Here is a 17316-nt window from a genome sequence, read left to right on the forward strand (position 1 = left end):
CAGGACCCGTTGAATGGAGTGCACAGTCTAATGAGTACAGACTGTGGGTAGGGAATAAACCGAATAAAGACGAAAGTAATGATAAGTAACAGCAACGATTAGTAATGAATTTAAGATAAAAAATGGTAACCACGAAGGAGACGAAGTGAAGAAATTCTGCTCCTGTGGGAACAAAATTACACGCGACAGACTAAATAAGGAGGATATAAGATGCAGACTATTACAGCCAAAGAGAACATTTATCCTAAAAAGAAGTCGATATAACTGAAGTTGAGGAACGAATTTCCGAGAATGTACGCCTGGAGCACAGTATTGCATGTAAGTGAATCACGGACTGCCGGAAAACCAGAGAAGTAAAGAACCGAAGCGTCTGAGGTTTAGTGCAATAGAATGATGTTAAAAATTAGTTAGATGTACAAGATAAGAAATGAGGAGGTTCTATGTAGAATCGGCGAAGAGAAAACATTTGGAAAAATACTGACGAGCAGAAGGGACAGGATGAGAGGACATTTATTAAGACATCGGGGAACAACTTCAGCGGTACGCGGAGAGCTGCAGAGGATAAAAACTGCTGGGAAAGAAAGAGCCTGGAATACATCCAACAAATAATTGAGGACGTTGGATGTGAATGCTGTTCTGAGATGAAGAGATTGGCTCAGGACGGGAATTTTTCGCAGGCAGCATCAAACAAGCCATATGACTAATGACCATAAAGAGGAAAACAAGTAACAATCTGAATTATACTTCCTTCAGCATGTCTTTACAGCTCACAAAATCTACATTCCGTTGTTCTACGAGCAGCTGGGGATGTCACATATGATCAGAATGCACTTATTTTAGAGTTATTTATTTAAAATGTGGTTTCAGATTCGTTTATAGCATACATATAGGCTTCCTTGCCCTGATTTTTATCACATAATTCATTCCTGTATCTAATGAGTTCTTTTTCAACATTATGGTTTGTTCTGTTCGTTTAAAGCAGACCTGACCTGTCACTCGATTCCTTTGGCAAACATTTACTGATTACTAGCATTAAACAATAAGTTTAACGCAAACTGCTTTTTGTTCCACTGATATTTATTAAGTACGACTCTGATTGGGCTTATTACACTATCGTCAGGTACCAATATCACTTACTACGAGGGTGAGTCAAATGAAAACCCTAAATATGTTTTTAAATATTATTTATTGTGCAGAAGTGGTACAAAGCTGTATCACTTTTCAACATAATCTCCCCCATGCTCAATGCAAGTCCTCCAGCACTTACAAAGTGCATAAACTCCTTTACGAAAAAATTCTTTCGGTAGTCCGCGCAACCACTCATGCACCACGTGGCGTACCTCTTCATCAGAACGGAACTTCTTTCCTCCCACTGCGTCTTTGAGTGGTCCAAACATATGGAAATCACTTGGGGCAAGGTCTGGTGAGTATGGTGGATGAGGAAGACATTCAAAATGCAGGTCTGTGATTGTCGCAACTGTTGTACGGGTAGAGTGGGGCCTTGGATTGTCATGTTGCAAATTGACACCTGCTGACAACAATCCACGTCGCTTTGATTTGATTGCGGACGCAGATGATTTTTTAGGAGATCTGTGTATGATACACTGGTGACAGTGGTCCCTCTAGGCATGTAATGCTCCAAAATGACGCCTTTTTCGTCCCAAAAGAGAATCAGCATAACCATCCCGGCTGATGGCTACTTTCGAAACTTCTTTGGTTTTGGTGATGAGGAATGGCGCCATTCCTTGCTCGCTCTCTTCTGGTTGGTGGAAGTGAACCCAAGTTTCATCCCCAGTAATGATTCTTGCAAGGGAGCCATCACCTTATAGTTCAAAGCGCCAAGAAGTTCTTCACAAGCATCAACACGTTGTTCTCTCATTTCAGGAGTCAGCTGCCATGGCACCCATCTTGCAGATAGTTTGTGAAACTGGAGCACATCATGCACAATGTGGTGTGCTGACCCATGACTAATTTGTAAACATGCTGCAATGTCATTCAGTGTCACTCGGCGGTTTTCCTTCACTATGGCTTCAACTGCTGCAATGTTCTGTGGAGTCACAACTCGTTGTGCCTGACCTGGAGGAGGAGCATCTTCCACTGAAGTCACATCATTTGCGAACTTCCTACACCATTCATAGACTTGCTGCTGTGACAACATGCGTCACCGTACTGAACCTTCATTCGGCGATGAATTTCAATAAGTTTGACACCTTCACTACGCAAAAACCGAATAACAGAACGCTGTTCTTCTCTGGTGCAAGTCGCAAATGGGGCGGCCATCTTTATTCTGATACTGCGACGGTATGTGTGCATCTGCACTATGCTGCCACCTACAGGCCATTTTGCACGCTGTTTGTAGCACGCTTACCAACTTACAGGATAACGGCGCGAAATTTCGATTTGTTATTACAAATTTAAGGTTTTCATTTGACTCACCCTCGTAATAAGTGACGAATATTTTACTTACGATAATGTGATTCAAATACAGAGAAAATAATGAAGTTACTAGTGAATTTATCGGGAGGTACAGGGTGTCCCAGGAGCAATGTGACCTAGAGATTTTATAGGAGCTTTTTTTTTTTGTTTTAAAATTCGTTTTTTGAGTAGCTAGAGGACATTCGTTTGATCACGCGAACTCCAGTACACTTCCAACACGACGGAGGCCTTCCACATTTTGTATAACACGCGCGAGGGAATATCTTAACCACCCTTACCCTAATCCCTGGATTTTTCGTGGTAGTACAGTTAGCTAGCCACCAAAATCGCCAGATCCTAAGCAAACAGGTTCTTGTGTATGGGGATGGATGAAGTCTGAGGTGTGCAAACGAAAGTTGACCAAGCGAAATGAACTACTTGGTCGCATTGTGGACGGCGCTGCCCTCATTAGAGAACGTGCGGAAGCACTGAAACAAGCAACACATGTTCCCCCAGGAGTGTACAGATGCATTGGAGCTGGCAGTGGCATCTTCGAGGATTTATTGTGAAATGCACAACAGCTGTAAAATGACGTGTACCATAATGCTTAGAGGTGAATGTGTTAAAAACAAGTAGTTTTAAATCGATTCTTCGTAACATGCATCTTTTAATGTTTATTAACTGTCGTACATGTGTGAACCACACAATGTATTGAATAATGCAGAAAATAAATAACAATGTACATTAAATGCGTTCTGTCTCGGAAACCATTCGGAACAGGGCATATGTCCATACGAAGTTTTTCGCCTCAAATGAACGTTCCTGTCATATCCCTTAATATTTAACATTACTCCTGGGACACCTTCTGTAGCATTGTAGTGTAAGCGCAAGGGACCTACGGGCATAAAATGTTGAGTACAGACATCAGAGGGCCTCTCATTTCTATGACACAGTACTCAATGACAGCAATCTTCAATAGGGAAAACACAGAGGTAACAAATATCTTGTACAGCATGGTCGTAATCTAATAAACAGTAGTGCAACAATCGACATACAAGGGGAGTTCGATAAGTAATGCAGCACGTTTTTCTTCTCGGCGAATCTCAGTTGAAAAAATGTGGAATTTGTCGTGACACATCGTGGAATATTCCCGTTTCAGTCCCTATAGTTTCATAAGTTCCGATAGGCGGCAGCGCTGTACGTAGCCTTCAAAATGTCGTGTGTACTGGAGTTGGCTCCAAGCGGAGAAGTGTCACTGAATTTCTTTTGTAGGAAAACCAGAGCATTGCAGGTATTGATACGAGCTTGGAGAACGTGTAAGGAGACTTGGCAGTGAACAAAAGCACGGTGAGTCGCTGGGCGAGGTGTCACCATCGCAACACCTGTCCAATCTCCCACATGCCAGCCCGCTGTGACTCCTGCAGTGTTGGAATGTGGGGACAGTGCCACTCGAGGTGATCGACAGATCACCATCAAACACCTCACTACACAATTGAACGTCTCTAATGGTGGTGCTGGCACCCTCTTCCAACAGTTGGGGTAATCAAAGGTCTGTGCCCATAACATGGGTTCATCACTTCGAACTGAAAAGGAAACGGATACCTATGGTGTGGTGCCACATCATCAGTTTACTCCAATGAAGGATGCAGCTCAAGAGAAGGAGTACGTGGATGATGGGGAATTTATGGATGCGGCAAGACATTGGCTACAACGTCGCCAAGTAGAGTTGTACCATGCACGCATAAGCCCCCCCCCCCCACCCCTCTTCTCCAAAGTAAGGTGGCATAAGGCTGTTGCACTGAATGGAGATTATGTTGAAAAATAGGGTTTTGTAACCAAACGAGTGGGTGTATTGAAACGATGAATGAAACTAACCTGATTTCAGAAAAAAGTGTGTTGCATTACTTACTCAACGTCTCTTAAAAACGGAATTCGTCAGCTGCCAGGCAACTGAAAAATCCATTGACATAATAAAAATTTAGATCAGCAGGCCTCTGCAGTTCCATCAACTTTTGTGAATGACTTTGCAGAGAAGCACGATTTTTAATGGAACCCATTAGGTAGGAGATTTTGGTATCACTATTTTTGCAGTCTCAGTAATGATTTGTTCACTAACAGCTTTGTGGTTTCCGATCTCAGCGTTTAAATCCTCAATATCGTGAGTGGGACAGAATCTCTAAAACACTGATACAGTGATGAACCAAAAGATGGCCATTGCTTACCACGAGACTGAATGCCGCCTGATGACGGTGCGGGCACATGATACGGTGAGGGAAGTAGACACCAAGACAAAGAAAAAAATAAAAACAAAAAGGACGCCCCATGACTGAATTATGTGAATGGGAACGGAAATGGTAGATGCGACGTACATCTTGACAATCAAATGATTACAATTTCAGAAAAATTGGCCGAGTTATTCAAGAGAAACGGCATCGGCCTGAAATCTCACTCATTGGGGTAGAATCGTGTTCAGTGATAAGCCCCGCTTCAAAATGAACTCCAATGATGAGCGAAGACGTGTCTGGAAATACCACAGATACCAATAGGATACCAACCTGACTGTTCCCGCCATACTGCCGAACAACCAGGAGTGATGTTCTGGCGTGCCATTTCCTTTCATACCAGGAAACCCCTAGTTGTCATCTGCGGAAATCTTACAGCACAGCTGTTCGTCGACGGTACTCAACGCTCCGTTTTATTGCTGCCCATGGCAAGCCATTCTGGGCTTACATTTCAGCTGCATACGACGAGAGTTTCTACTGCTTGTCTTTGTGCTTGCCAACCCCTACCTTGGCCAGCGAAGTCACCGGACCTCTCCCAGACTGAGAACATTTGGAACATTATGGGCAGGACCCTCAAACCAGATGGGTATTTTGACAATCTAGCACAGGTGGACACAGCTCTCCACGATCTCTCTCAGGAGGACGACCAACAACACTGTCAATCAAAAATAGTTCAAATGGCTCTGAGCACTATTGGACTTAACATCTGAGGTCATCAGTTCCCTAGAACTTAGAACTACTTAAACCTAAGCACATCACACACATCCATGCCCGAGGCAGGATTCGAACCTGCGACCCTAGCGCTCGCGCGGTTCCAGACTGAAGCGCCTAGAGCCGCTCGTTCACAGCGGCCGGCCACTGTCAATCAATACCAAGCCCAATAACCGCTGGCATTATGGCCAAAGATGGACCAATACATTACTGACTTGCTCAACTTGTGAAGCTCTTTCTCTTGAATAAATCATCCAGATTTTGTAATATTACACAAGTGGCCATTAAAAATGCTACACCACGAAGATGACATGCTACAGACGCGAAATTTAACCGACAGGAAGAAGATGCTGTGATATGGAAATGATTAGCTTTTCAGAGCATTCACACAAGGTTGGCGCCGGTGGCGACACCTACAACGTGCTGACATGAGGAAAGTTTCCAACCGATTTCTCATACACAAACAGCAGTTGACCAGCGTTACCTGGTGAAACGTTGTTGTGATGCCTCGTGTAAGGAGGAGAAATGCGTACCATCACGTTTCCGACTTTGAGAAAGGTCGGATTGTACCCTATCGCGATTACGGTTTATCGTATCGCGACATTGCAGCTTGCGATGGTCGAGATCCAATTACTCTTAGCAGAATATGGAATTGGTGGGTTCAGTAGGGTAATACGGAACGCCGTGCTAGATCCCGACGGACTCGTATCACTAGCAGTCTATATCACAGGCATCTTATCCGCATAGCTGTAACGGATCGTGAAGCCACATCTCGAATCCTGAGTCAACAGACGGGGACATTTGCAAGACAACAACCGTCTGCACGAACAGTTCGACGACGTTTGCAGCGGCATGGACTGTCAGCTCGGAGACCATGGCTGCGGTTACCCTTGATGCTGCATCACAGACAGGAGCGCCTCCGATGGTGTACTCAACGACGAACCTGGGTGCACGAATGGCAAAACGTCATTTTTTCGGATGAATCTAGGTTCTGTTTACAGCATCATGATGGTCGCATCCGTGTTTGGCGACATCCCGGTGAACGCACATTGGAAGCGCGTATTCGTCATCGCCATACTGGCGTATCACCCGGCGTGATAGTATGGGGTGCCATTGGTTACACGTGTCGGTCACCTCTTGTTCGTATTGACGGCACTTTTAACAGTGGACGTTACGATCAGTGCGAAGCCTACAATTCTGCAGGATAATGCACGACCGCATGTTGCAGGTCCTGTACGGGCCTTTCTGGATACAGAAAATGTTCGACTGCTGCCCTGGCCAGCACATTCTCCAGATCTCTCACCAATTGAAAACGTCTGGTCAATGGTGGCCGAGCAACTGGCTCGTCACGATACGCGAGTCACTACTCTTGATGAGCTGTGGTATCGTGTTGAAGCTGCATGGGGAGCTGTACCTGTACACGTCATCCAAGCTCTGTTTGACTCAATGCCCAGGCGTATCAAGGCCGTTATTACGGCCAGAGGTGGTTGTTCTGGGTATTGATTTCTCAGGATCTATGCACCCAACTTGCGTGAAAATGTAATCACATGTCAGTTGTAGTATAATGTATTTGTCCAATGAATACCCGTTTATCATATGCATTTCTTCTTGGTGTAGCAATTTTAATGGCCAGTAGTGTATAATAATTTGTTTCTCTGTTCATCTACTTCACGTCCACTGATTTCCGTTCCATTTGGGTAATTCCTTCGTGGTGTGTCGTTTTTTTGTGTTGGAGTGTACACTGAAGAACCAGAAAATTATGTCCACCGCTCACTGCGAGACAATGGCACCTGGTAACGTAGCGGGCACATAGCACATAAGCAGAAGACAGACCAACGGGCTGCATCTTGGAAACGGCGAAGCTAATCAGCCATTCGCGGTTCTACTGTCCTGAGCACCTAGACAGTGGAACCATGTGTGGATGATTAGATCTTTGACGTCGAGGCCCCATTACAGAACATGGTGGTCGAAGGCAAGTTCGCTCTTTAGAGAAGGTGAGGCGGCGTTCTGTGGCAAATCTGACGACAAAGTGCGATGCTGATGCAGGCACAGGTGATTTGGAGAGTACCGTTCACTGCACGTTGTGGGATTTGGACCTTCGCAGCAGATAACGTACTGACCCAACCGCATGGTCAATTACGTTTGCAGTGTGTATGAGATCATTTAGATTGGACTATGGATGAATGTGTGTCTCCTAATCCAATGAACCATTTTCCTTGCTAGACGGTCGATGGTCGTTTCCGGTTACGCCGACATCCAGGCGAATGGCTGCTCGCAACGTGCACAACGGGACGAACGACGTCTTATGGTATGGGAAACATTCACCTGTGGTATGAATGAGCGTTTGGCGTCATTGGCCGCGAGGCCCCTTACGGGGCAGGTCCGGCCGCCTTGGTGCAGGTCTTATGCCATTCGACGCCACATTGGGCGACCTGCGCGCCCGCTAGGGATGAAGTGATGATGAAGACAACACAACACCCAGTCCCTGACCGGAGAAAATCCCCGAGCCAGCCGGGAATCGAACCCGGGCCCCTGCGGACGGCAGTCGGTCACGCTGACCATTTTTTTTTGTTTTTTTTTTTGTTTGTTGTTGATCGGTGTGTTTGGTCGTTGCGGACGTCGCAAGACATTCTGTTCAAGTTCGGTGGTTGATCCTTCCACTCAGTTTTTTATTACAGAGGCCAACCGGCTCTCTGACCGAACACGCTGAGCTACCGCGCCGGCACCATTCAGCTATCGGGGCGGACTATCTGTGCTACTAAACGAAGGCACTGTTACATATGTGGAATACGTGAACATTATGGTTGACCACCCGCATCCCTTCACGCATGATGTCTTCTCTGACGGCGATGACATCATCTTGAAGCATAAGTGTCACCTCACAAAGTAGAATCGTGTTGCAGTAGTTGAGGATCGTAACAGTGAATTCACACGGATGTCTTGGCCATCAAATTCGCCTGATCTGAACCTGATGGAAACAGTATGAGTCCGTGATCGTATTTTGGCACTTTACTTTACAGGTTCGTCTTGACCACACAAACTTTTAAACTTCACCATTACAGGTTTCGGCTACTGCCATCTTCAGATCTGTTGCAAAAACAGGGTGTGACCGATTAAGTTGAGTTTGCTGACGCTAAATCTATACAAGCCTGGTGTTACATAAGACAGATAAAAAGTGTTAACATGATTAACAGCCATGTATACCGGCCATAGTGCGCCTGCTGGATGTTGTGTTGGCCTCATCATCATTTGATCCTCGTCACCGGCACGCAAGTCGACTACAATAAGACTTGCACTCTGCGGCCGAACTTACTCGGGTGGGGCCTCCCGGCCAACAATGCCATACGCTCATTTCATTTTATGCTAGGCATTTGTTGTTGTGGTCTTCAGTCCTGAGACTGGTTTGATGCAGCTCTCCATGCTACTCTATCCTGTGCAAGCTTCTTCATCTCCCAGTACCTACTGCAACCTACATCCTTCTGAATCTGCTTAGTGTATTCATCTCTTGGTCTCCCTCTACGATTTTTACCCTCCACGCTGCCCTCCAATACTAAATTGGTGATCCCTTGATGCCTCAGAACATGTCCTACCAACCGATCCCGTCTTCTGGTCAAGTTGTGCCACAAACTTCTCTTCTCCCCAATCCTATTCAGTACTTCCTCATTAGTTATGTGATCTACCCATCTAATCTTCAGCATTCTTCTGTAGCACCACATTTCGAAAGCTTCTATTCTCTTCTTGTGCAAACTATTTATCGTCCATGTTTCACTTCCATACATGGCTACACTCCATACAAATACTTTCAGAAATGACTTCCTGACACTTAAATCTATGCTCGATGTTAACAAATTTCTCTTCTTCAGAAACGCTTTCCTTGCCATTGCCAGTCTACATTTTATATCCTCTCTACTTCGACCATCATCAGTTATTTTGCTCCCCAAATAGCAAAACTCCTTTACTACTTTAAGTGTCTCATTTCCTAATCTAATTCCATCAGCATCACCCGACTTAATTCGACTACATTCCATTATCCTCGTTTTGCTTTTGTTGATGTTCATCTTATATCCTCCTATGCTAGGCATACACACCATAAAATATTCTGATGTAGTATCAACCTCAGACTAAACATGTAGATACGTAGTAAGTGCTGGTGATGATCAGAACGCGTCTGGTATTTACACAAAAATACTGAGGCCAGTTGAGAGCACTGTAGCTAGTGCACACGATTAACCAGTATCACAAATGTAATGGTTAAAATGCGGTATGCGCAGTCATTAATTAAAATTACTTCACTTGGCAAACAAAGCGTCTGGCAATAAAACGTGTACTGACATACTACACTTGCAAGTAGATACATTCTTAAAATCCACAAAAAGCCGGAAGATTTTGTTTTATGTATGTGATTTTATTCTTAATCCTTTTATACTGGCTATGTTTTACTTTGCCAAGCTAGGAGTTTCACATTTCTAGTATTTGCACTTTTTATGTGGATTTTAAGTATGGATCTAGTTCCACGTTTAGTATGTCAGTACATGTATTATTGTCAGACTCGTTTTGCCATGTGAGGTAATTTTAATTAATGACTACGCTTACCGCATTTTAACCACTACATTTGCGATACTGGTGAATCATGTACCCTAGCTGTAGTGCCCTCAGCTGGCTTCAGTTTTTTTGTATAAATACCACACGCATTCTGATCACCACCAGCACTTACTACGTACCTACATATTTAGTCGACATTGATACTACATCAGAATATTTTGTGGTACGTATGGCTGCTATACATGGCTGTTACTCATGTAAACACTATTCATCTTTCTTATGTAGCACCAGGCGTTTATAGATTTGGTGTCAGCAAAGTGAACTTGGTTCGTCACACACTGTTTTTGTTTGTAACAGGTCTGAAATGAAATGAAATGTCGTGTGGCTAGGGCCTCCCGTCGGGTAGACTGTTCACCTGGTGCAAGTCTTCCGATTTGACGCCACTTCGGCGACCTGCGCGTCGATGGGAATGAAATGATGATGATTAGGACAACACAACACCCAGTCCCTGAGCGGAGAAAATCTCCGACCCAGCCGGGAATCGAACCCGGGCCCTTTGGATTGACAGTCTGTCGCGCTGACCACTCAGCTACCGGGGCGAACTGTAACAGGTCTGAAGATGGCAGTAGCTGAAACCGGTAATGGTGAAGTGTGAAAGTTTGTGTGATTAAGACGGATCTGTAAAATAAAGAACTGTGTGAGGCGCTATAGGTGCCAGCTCCAAGCCCACAAAGCCACCGGCCAGTGGTTTATGGGAATTGTGTACCATTGGCTAGACATCTGGTGCCACATGCCTTTGAAGACCTGCCAACGACTTGACGAACCCATTCCATGCAAAACCGCCGCTGCATTCCGTTCCAAAGGTAGGATCAACATGCTGTTAAGGACGTGGCTATAAATGTTTTCGGTCATCAGTGTATAACTTCGATTTGATTGTGTTACACAGTATTCAAAACAATTTTTTGATATCTCATGATGCGTGACACCTTAAGTTAACGCTTAACTGCTCCAAAAATACCTTCTAATCAGTATCAGGTTACTAGGAAACTTGAGTGCGCTATTTTTAAGGAATTTGATGAATCGATACGTTACGTCAACAGCTGACACATGAGGCTGATAAGAATATGCAGCCAGAATTTGAAAGCAATTCTGTTCAAAATGGTTCAAATGGCTCTGAGCACTATGGGCCTCAACTGCTGCGGTCATCAGTCCCCTAGAACTTAGAACTACTTAAACCTAACTAACCTAAGGACATCACACACATCCATGCCCGAGGCAGGATTCGAACCTGCGACCGCAGCAGTCGCACGGTTCCGGACTGCGCGCCTAGAACCGCGAGACCACCGCGGCCGGCAGCAATTCTGTAACTGCGCTTTGTAATGGAAGGCAGGTTGAAGAATATCAGGATCCTTCTTAGTGTTTGTTTACCCAGAGAAAAAAAAATGGTTCAAATGGCTTTGAGCACTATGGGACTTAACATCTATGGTCATCAGTCCCCTAGAACTTTGAACTACTTAAACCTAACTAACCTAAGGACATCACACAACACCCAGAGAAAGCCTGCGACAATGTGTATTGGAATAGGAAATTCGCAATTAGTAGAACCCTGTGGCTGAAGTAGAGAAACACACAAATAGTCTACAACTGTAAAGCGCTAGTGAGAGTAATGAAAGTGTAAGGTGAGCAAGACAAGTTTCTCATAAGAAGGGTGTACGTGTAAGAAGAGAAAGAAAGCTGGCAGTCGCCCAGCGCAGCCGTCCGCGCCTACGGCTGCACACAGAGAACGCTGCTTAGCCCGCTAGTCAAGGTGCAGCAGTGCCATCAGTGGCAGAACATCACGTGCGCTCCGTCAGCTCTGCAGTCTTTCACGATTTTACAGAAACTATTCATTACAAAAAACTGATTTTTAAAGTACGCTTAGCTTTTTATGTTAGCTTCATCGTGAAGTGTCCATCATTTCGCTAATGGGCATACTTATAGTCACATTTAAGTAAGACACTGTGCGAAATTAGAATAGTTTGGAATGAAAAAACTGCGGTCTCTATGATTTTGCGTCTAGTGCGCATTAAACCACATGTTGCCGCGAATGAAATTTTTTGTAAGATACTGAATTTTTCTTTAGACTAGATGTCTTCAATTTAAGAAAAATGGATTTTATGTTCCACACTCACTTCAGATAGAACACACGTGAGAATAAAATATTCATAACATATATCATAACTTCTAACCGTTCGAAATATCGAAACAAGATTTTGGCAAATAATAGCACACGAAGTGGAGTGTTTTTTTACCGTAGGTTGCCATATGGAACTTTCTTACCTATGTCGGTATAACAGAAGCTACAATTTTATTTAATTATTTTCAACCCAGAACTGTCAATTTTAAAAAGTCATCGATCGATAGTGAAAAGGGAATTTGCTAGTATGAAAGTAAACTTGAAATTTCTTCTCTTATGTTACTGCAAACAGACACAGTGAGACTTTGTGTTAGGTGTTGACCTCTCTGGTCTCCTATTGCTTGTTTAGTAAGACAGACTGTTTCAAGATTCTGTCACAATAGCTAGTGCACAGTGAGTCTGTGCAAATTATGTGTTTCGGCAAAAGAAACAAAATAAAAATGTCAACAAGACAAGAAAGACAATTGCAGCTGTTACTCGTAACTGATCATGCTTCTGCAAATAAAAAATAGTTAACAGTCCAGATAAAAATAAATCGCCAATTGTCTTTCAATTTTGGCGAAATCTTAAAACCCATCGTATTTTTAATAGGGGACGACTGGAATGGAAACTTATCAAAGGATTTTCCCGTTGTTCTTCATCTGAGAAATATGTAGGACTGCAGCTTATCACCACCATTGTTTAATTTGTAAACGTGGAGGCCCACAACTGGAATTAGAAATAGGCGTTAATAGAAACAATTTGGAAGACATAAACCACTCCTGTAGAATAGAAAACTGCAATTGTGTGCCCCATATTTAAGAAGAATGATCCACTTGTTTGTGATAACTACAGACCAATTGCCTTACTGGATGTGACCTACAAAATTTTATCGAGCTGCCTATTAAACAGGCTGATACCAATAACAGAAGAGCTGATTGGGGACTACCAATGCGGTTTCCGCAAAAACCAGATCCACACTAGATCACTAGATCACTTATCACCCTAAGACAAGTAACTGAGAAGGTATGGGAATTCAATGTAAGTGTCTACATATTATCAGTAGATTTTAAAAAGGCCTATGATAGCATACACCGACAGACACTCTTAAATATAATAAAGGAATTTAAAATACCATCAAAATTAATCAGTTTAGTTAAAATGTGTGTAGACGAATCTTTATGTCGCATAAAGACACCGGTAGGAGAAACTGAAGATTTTAGGTGTACACTGGACTGAGACAAGGGGATGCCATTTCACCTATTTTATTTAAGCTTCTCCTAGAGAAGATCGATAGAGAATTTCCCAAAACTAGTCCACAAGGGATCCAACTACAGGATGTGAACATTACAAGAATTGCCTACGCAGATGATGTAGCACTAATTAGTTGTTCCAAACAGAATTAATCAGAATGATGCAAAATTATTAGAAAATTGCTGAGAAAAGACAGAGTACCTGCCCATAAGTAAGATAACCAGAAAGAAGTCTTTTTGGTAATAACAACAGAACAGATATAGAAACAGATGCTCGTTTTTAGTTTGATCAAAATTCTAAGAAAAAGATCACTTAGCAGTAACTTCAAAATCGGCTAATATCAATCGACCATTATACCTGGAATGTTATATGGATGTGAAACATTAAAATTTAGAAAGAAAGATGAAGAAAAACTGTTAATATTTTAAAGAAAATTACTAAGGAAAATGTGTGGACCTGTATACGACGAAAATAATATGGAATGGCGAACAAGAAGAAATGAAGAATTAAGAGGGCTGTACAAACACCGTAACATCGTCGAAGTGCTCAAGAGGGGAAGGTTGGGCAGGCCATATAGCAAGAATGACAGAATAGACTATCTAGAATGGCATTCAGCAGAACAATAGATGGAACGAGAGGAAGAGGAAGACCCAGAATCAGATGGCGGGATACCATTCGGGAGGACACAACTACGATGAACAGCAACAGCAACTGGACAAACAGCGCATTAGACAGACAGAAGTGGAAGAGGCTCATAGAGCAGGCGTATGGTCGATAAGGCCCTTGCCACATGTAAAGATAAAGAAGAAGAAATGTATACTCCGCTCACGGATTAAGCCTTAGGCCGTTGTGACTGGCCGACTGCTGCCTACATTGGAGAACAAGGAGCGGTCTATGATGGTAGGACGCGTTATCAGCATATCACCAACCCTCCAGCCAGTGGATGAGCTATGGAGGTGCCGCTACTTCTTTATTCCAGCAGCTTCTCATTTGGCCTCTCGAGGCTGAGTGAACTCCACTACAAACCATCCTACCTCAGAAAAATTTGAGGAGGTACCAGGAACCAAACTAGGGTCCTTCCACACCGAAGGCTACTACGCTAACTTAAAAAATAAGGAATGCCGCTGTGACTGAACCCAGGAGCGTGACGTTTTTGACTACTAGTCAAAGGCGCTACCTCCACTATTTTTGTTCAGCTAGCTCCATCAGCTTTATGAGCTTAATGAATTTGCTTGTTGCTCATGTCACAGATTGTCATCATTCTTGATAATATACAACTAAATAATTTCTGCTCATTATAAATAAATCCAAGAGATATGATTATACACTTCTTTTCTTTCTTGGTTCCGAAGTCTCCGTTGGGTATTCTAGTTGACGTGAGTGTATAGTGACTTCTATTTCATTCGTATATTAAACAACAAATCATGACCTATAATAAATAAAACATGACAGACGTTAGATTGTTAAAAAGGAAAAAGTTAAGAGACGGTCACTGACGTAACCTCAAGTGGCGATATTATAGCTAATGACATAAATAATGAACAGCTTTCCGAGTACACAGAATAATATAAAAAATTATAAAACAAGTAGCTAAAGAAGCCCAATGAATGAAATCATACTGCTGCACATAAAATTAAGTGGACAGATGAGGTATGCAATGAAGTATTACATAACGATTAAGTGTGAAAAGAAGTCCATGGAAGATTCTTGCCAGAAAAAGAATCAGCTAACACGAAATCTGCTATGGTATACTGCAACAGTTATATTAGCATTGAAAGGAACAGAAGTAGGTGGAGACAAACAGTACAGTCTGAAGAACAGGTTGTGGAGCACTAAGGATACAGTAGTTATGTAGAGTTGAAAAGAGTAGTACAAGGTAGGAAAAGGTGGGAGAAAATATGAAATCAGTTGAAAGATCGATTAATTAAGGGAGCTCACCAACTCTGAGTTTAAGGCTCTTGCTACTGCAAATCATATTGCAATATTTAATGAAAATTAAATTAAAGTGCAACAGAAGTTGGACGACTCGAATGCTGTACAACCTGACAAAAGATGTGAACCACCCAGGAGAGGAAGAGGAGATTAGTGCTTAACGTCCTGTCGACATCGAGGTCATTAGAGACCGAGCTCAAGCTCGAATTAAGGTAGGATGGAGAAGGAAAACGACCGTGCCGTTTCGAAGGGAACATCCCGGCATTTGCCTTGAGAGATTTAGGGAAATAAAGGAAACCCTTAATTTGGATAGCCGAACGCGAGTGTGAACCGTCGCCCTCCCGAATCCTAGGCCAGTGTGCTAAACACTGCACCACCTCGCTCGGTCTTACAGAAGACGTGGTCGGATATCAGTGTAAGTTCGTTGCACTGACATCCATCTGCGATGGGTCGGATGGCCACTACAGTGCAACAGCGCTGTTCGTGTTTAGGGTTACTAAGAGGCCTGGTGCGGTCATTAGGGCCATAACAGCGTCGAATGTTCTCTGTGATACACATAAAGACGCCGCGTAATGAAGTGAGCCAGCATTATCGGCACCTAAAATAGAAAATGGCGTCATTGTGAGATTCCATTTGGCCATCTGGTCGAACGGTTCAATATCCAGATTTGGGGGGTACTTGGATGTGACTGTGGCCCGATGTCGGACTTCAAGATTCCGCTCGACCACGTCTGACCACAATAAGGGAGTATCGACGTAATGTCCGCCAGCCATATCGTAATCCCTTCACATCTGCGCCGGCCATCCGAGAATAAGTAATGGACTTCCTAGGGCATTCCCTGTCATTCCACACCACTGCTCCGACTACGGAGTTACCGTCCCAAGGGTCGTCTGGCGTTAACGTCAGAACACAAATGGCTGCGTTTAGATTGGTAGTGTGACCGGCAAATATGGACTGCTGATGAATCTCGACGCAATGTGCTCAGCATTGAATCGCTGTTCTGCGAAACCCCGAATGACAATCGTCGACTAGTATGGTCCAATCTCGGGAGAGGTACCACTCTTCCAATGTTTTGGAGACAAACAGCGGTGTCATTGTGTTGGGAGCTATCAGGTATGACTCCAGGTCGCGGCTGTTAGTGATTTACACTACTGGCCATTAAAACTGCTACACCAAGAAGAATTGCAGATGATGAACGGGTATTCATTGGACAAATATATTATACTAGAACTGACATGTGATTACATTCTCACGCAGTTTGGGTGCATAGATCCTGAGAAATCAGTACCCAGAACAACCACCTCTGGCCGTAATAACGGCCTTGATACGCCTGGGCATTGAGTCAAACAGAGCTTGGATGGCGTGTACAGGTACTGCTGCCCATGCAGCCTCAACACGATACCACAGTTCATCAAGAGTAGTGACTGGCGTATTGTGACGAGCCAGTTGCTCGGCCAGACATTTTAAATTGGTGAGAGATCTGGAGAATGTGCTGGCCAGGGCAGCAGTCGAACATATTCTGTATCCAGAAAGGCCCGTAAAGGACCTGTAACATGCAGTCGTGCATTATCCTGCTGAAATGTAGGGTTTCGCAGGGATCGAATGAAGGGTAGAGCCACGGGTCGTAACACATCTGAAATGTAACGTCCACTGTTCAAAGTGCCGTCAATGCGAACAAGAGGTGACCGAGACGTGTAACCAATGGTACCCCATTCCATCACGCCGGGTGATAAGCCAGTATGGCAATGACGAATACACGCTTCCAATGTGTGTTCACGCGATGTCGCCAAACAAGGATGTGACCATCGTGATGCTGTAAACAGAACCTGGATTCATCCGAAAAAATGACGTTTTGCCATTCGTGCACCCAGGTTCGTCGTTGAGTACACCATCGCTGGCGCTCCTGTCTGTGACGTAGCGTCAAGGGTAACCACAGCCATGATCTCCGAGCTGATAGTCCATGCTGCTGAAAACGTCGTCGAACTGTTCGTGCAGACGGTTGTTGTCTTGCAAACTTCCCTATCT

This window comes from Schistocerca nitens, chromosome 4 (assembly GCF_023898315.1).
Source record: "Schistocerca nitens isolate TAMUIC-IGC-003100 chromosome 4, iqSchNite1.1, whole genome shotgun sequence".
Lineage (NCBI taxonomy): Eukaryota > Metazoa > Arthropoda > Insecta > Orthoptera > Acrididae > Schistocerca > Schistocerca nitens.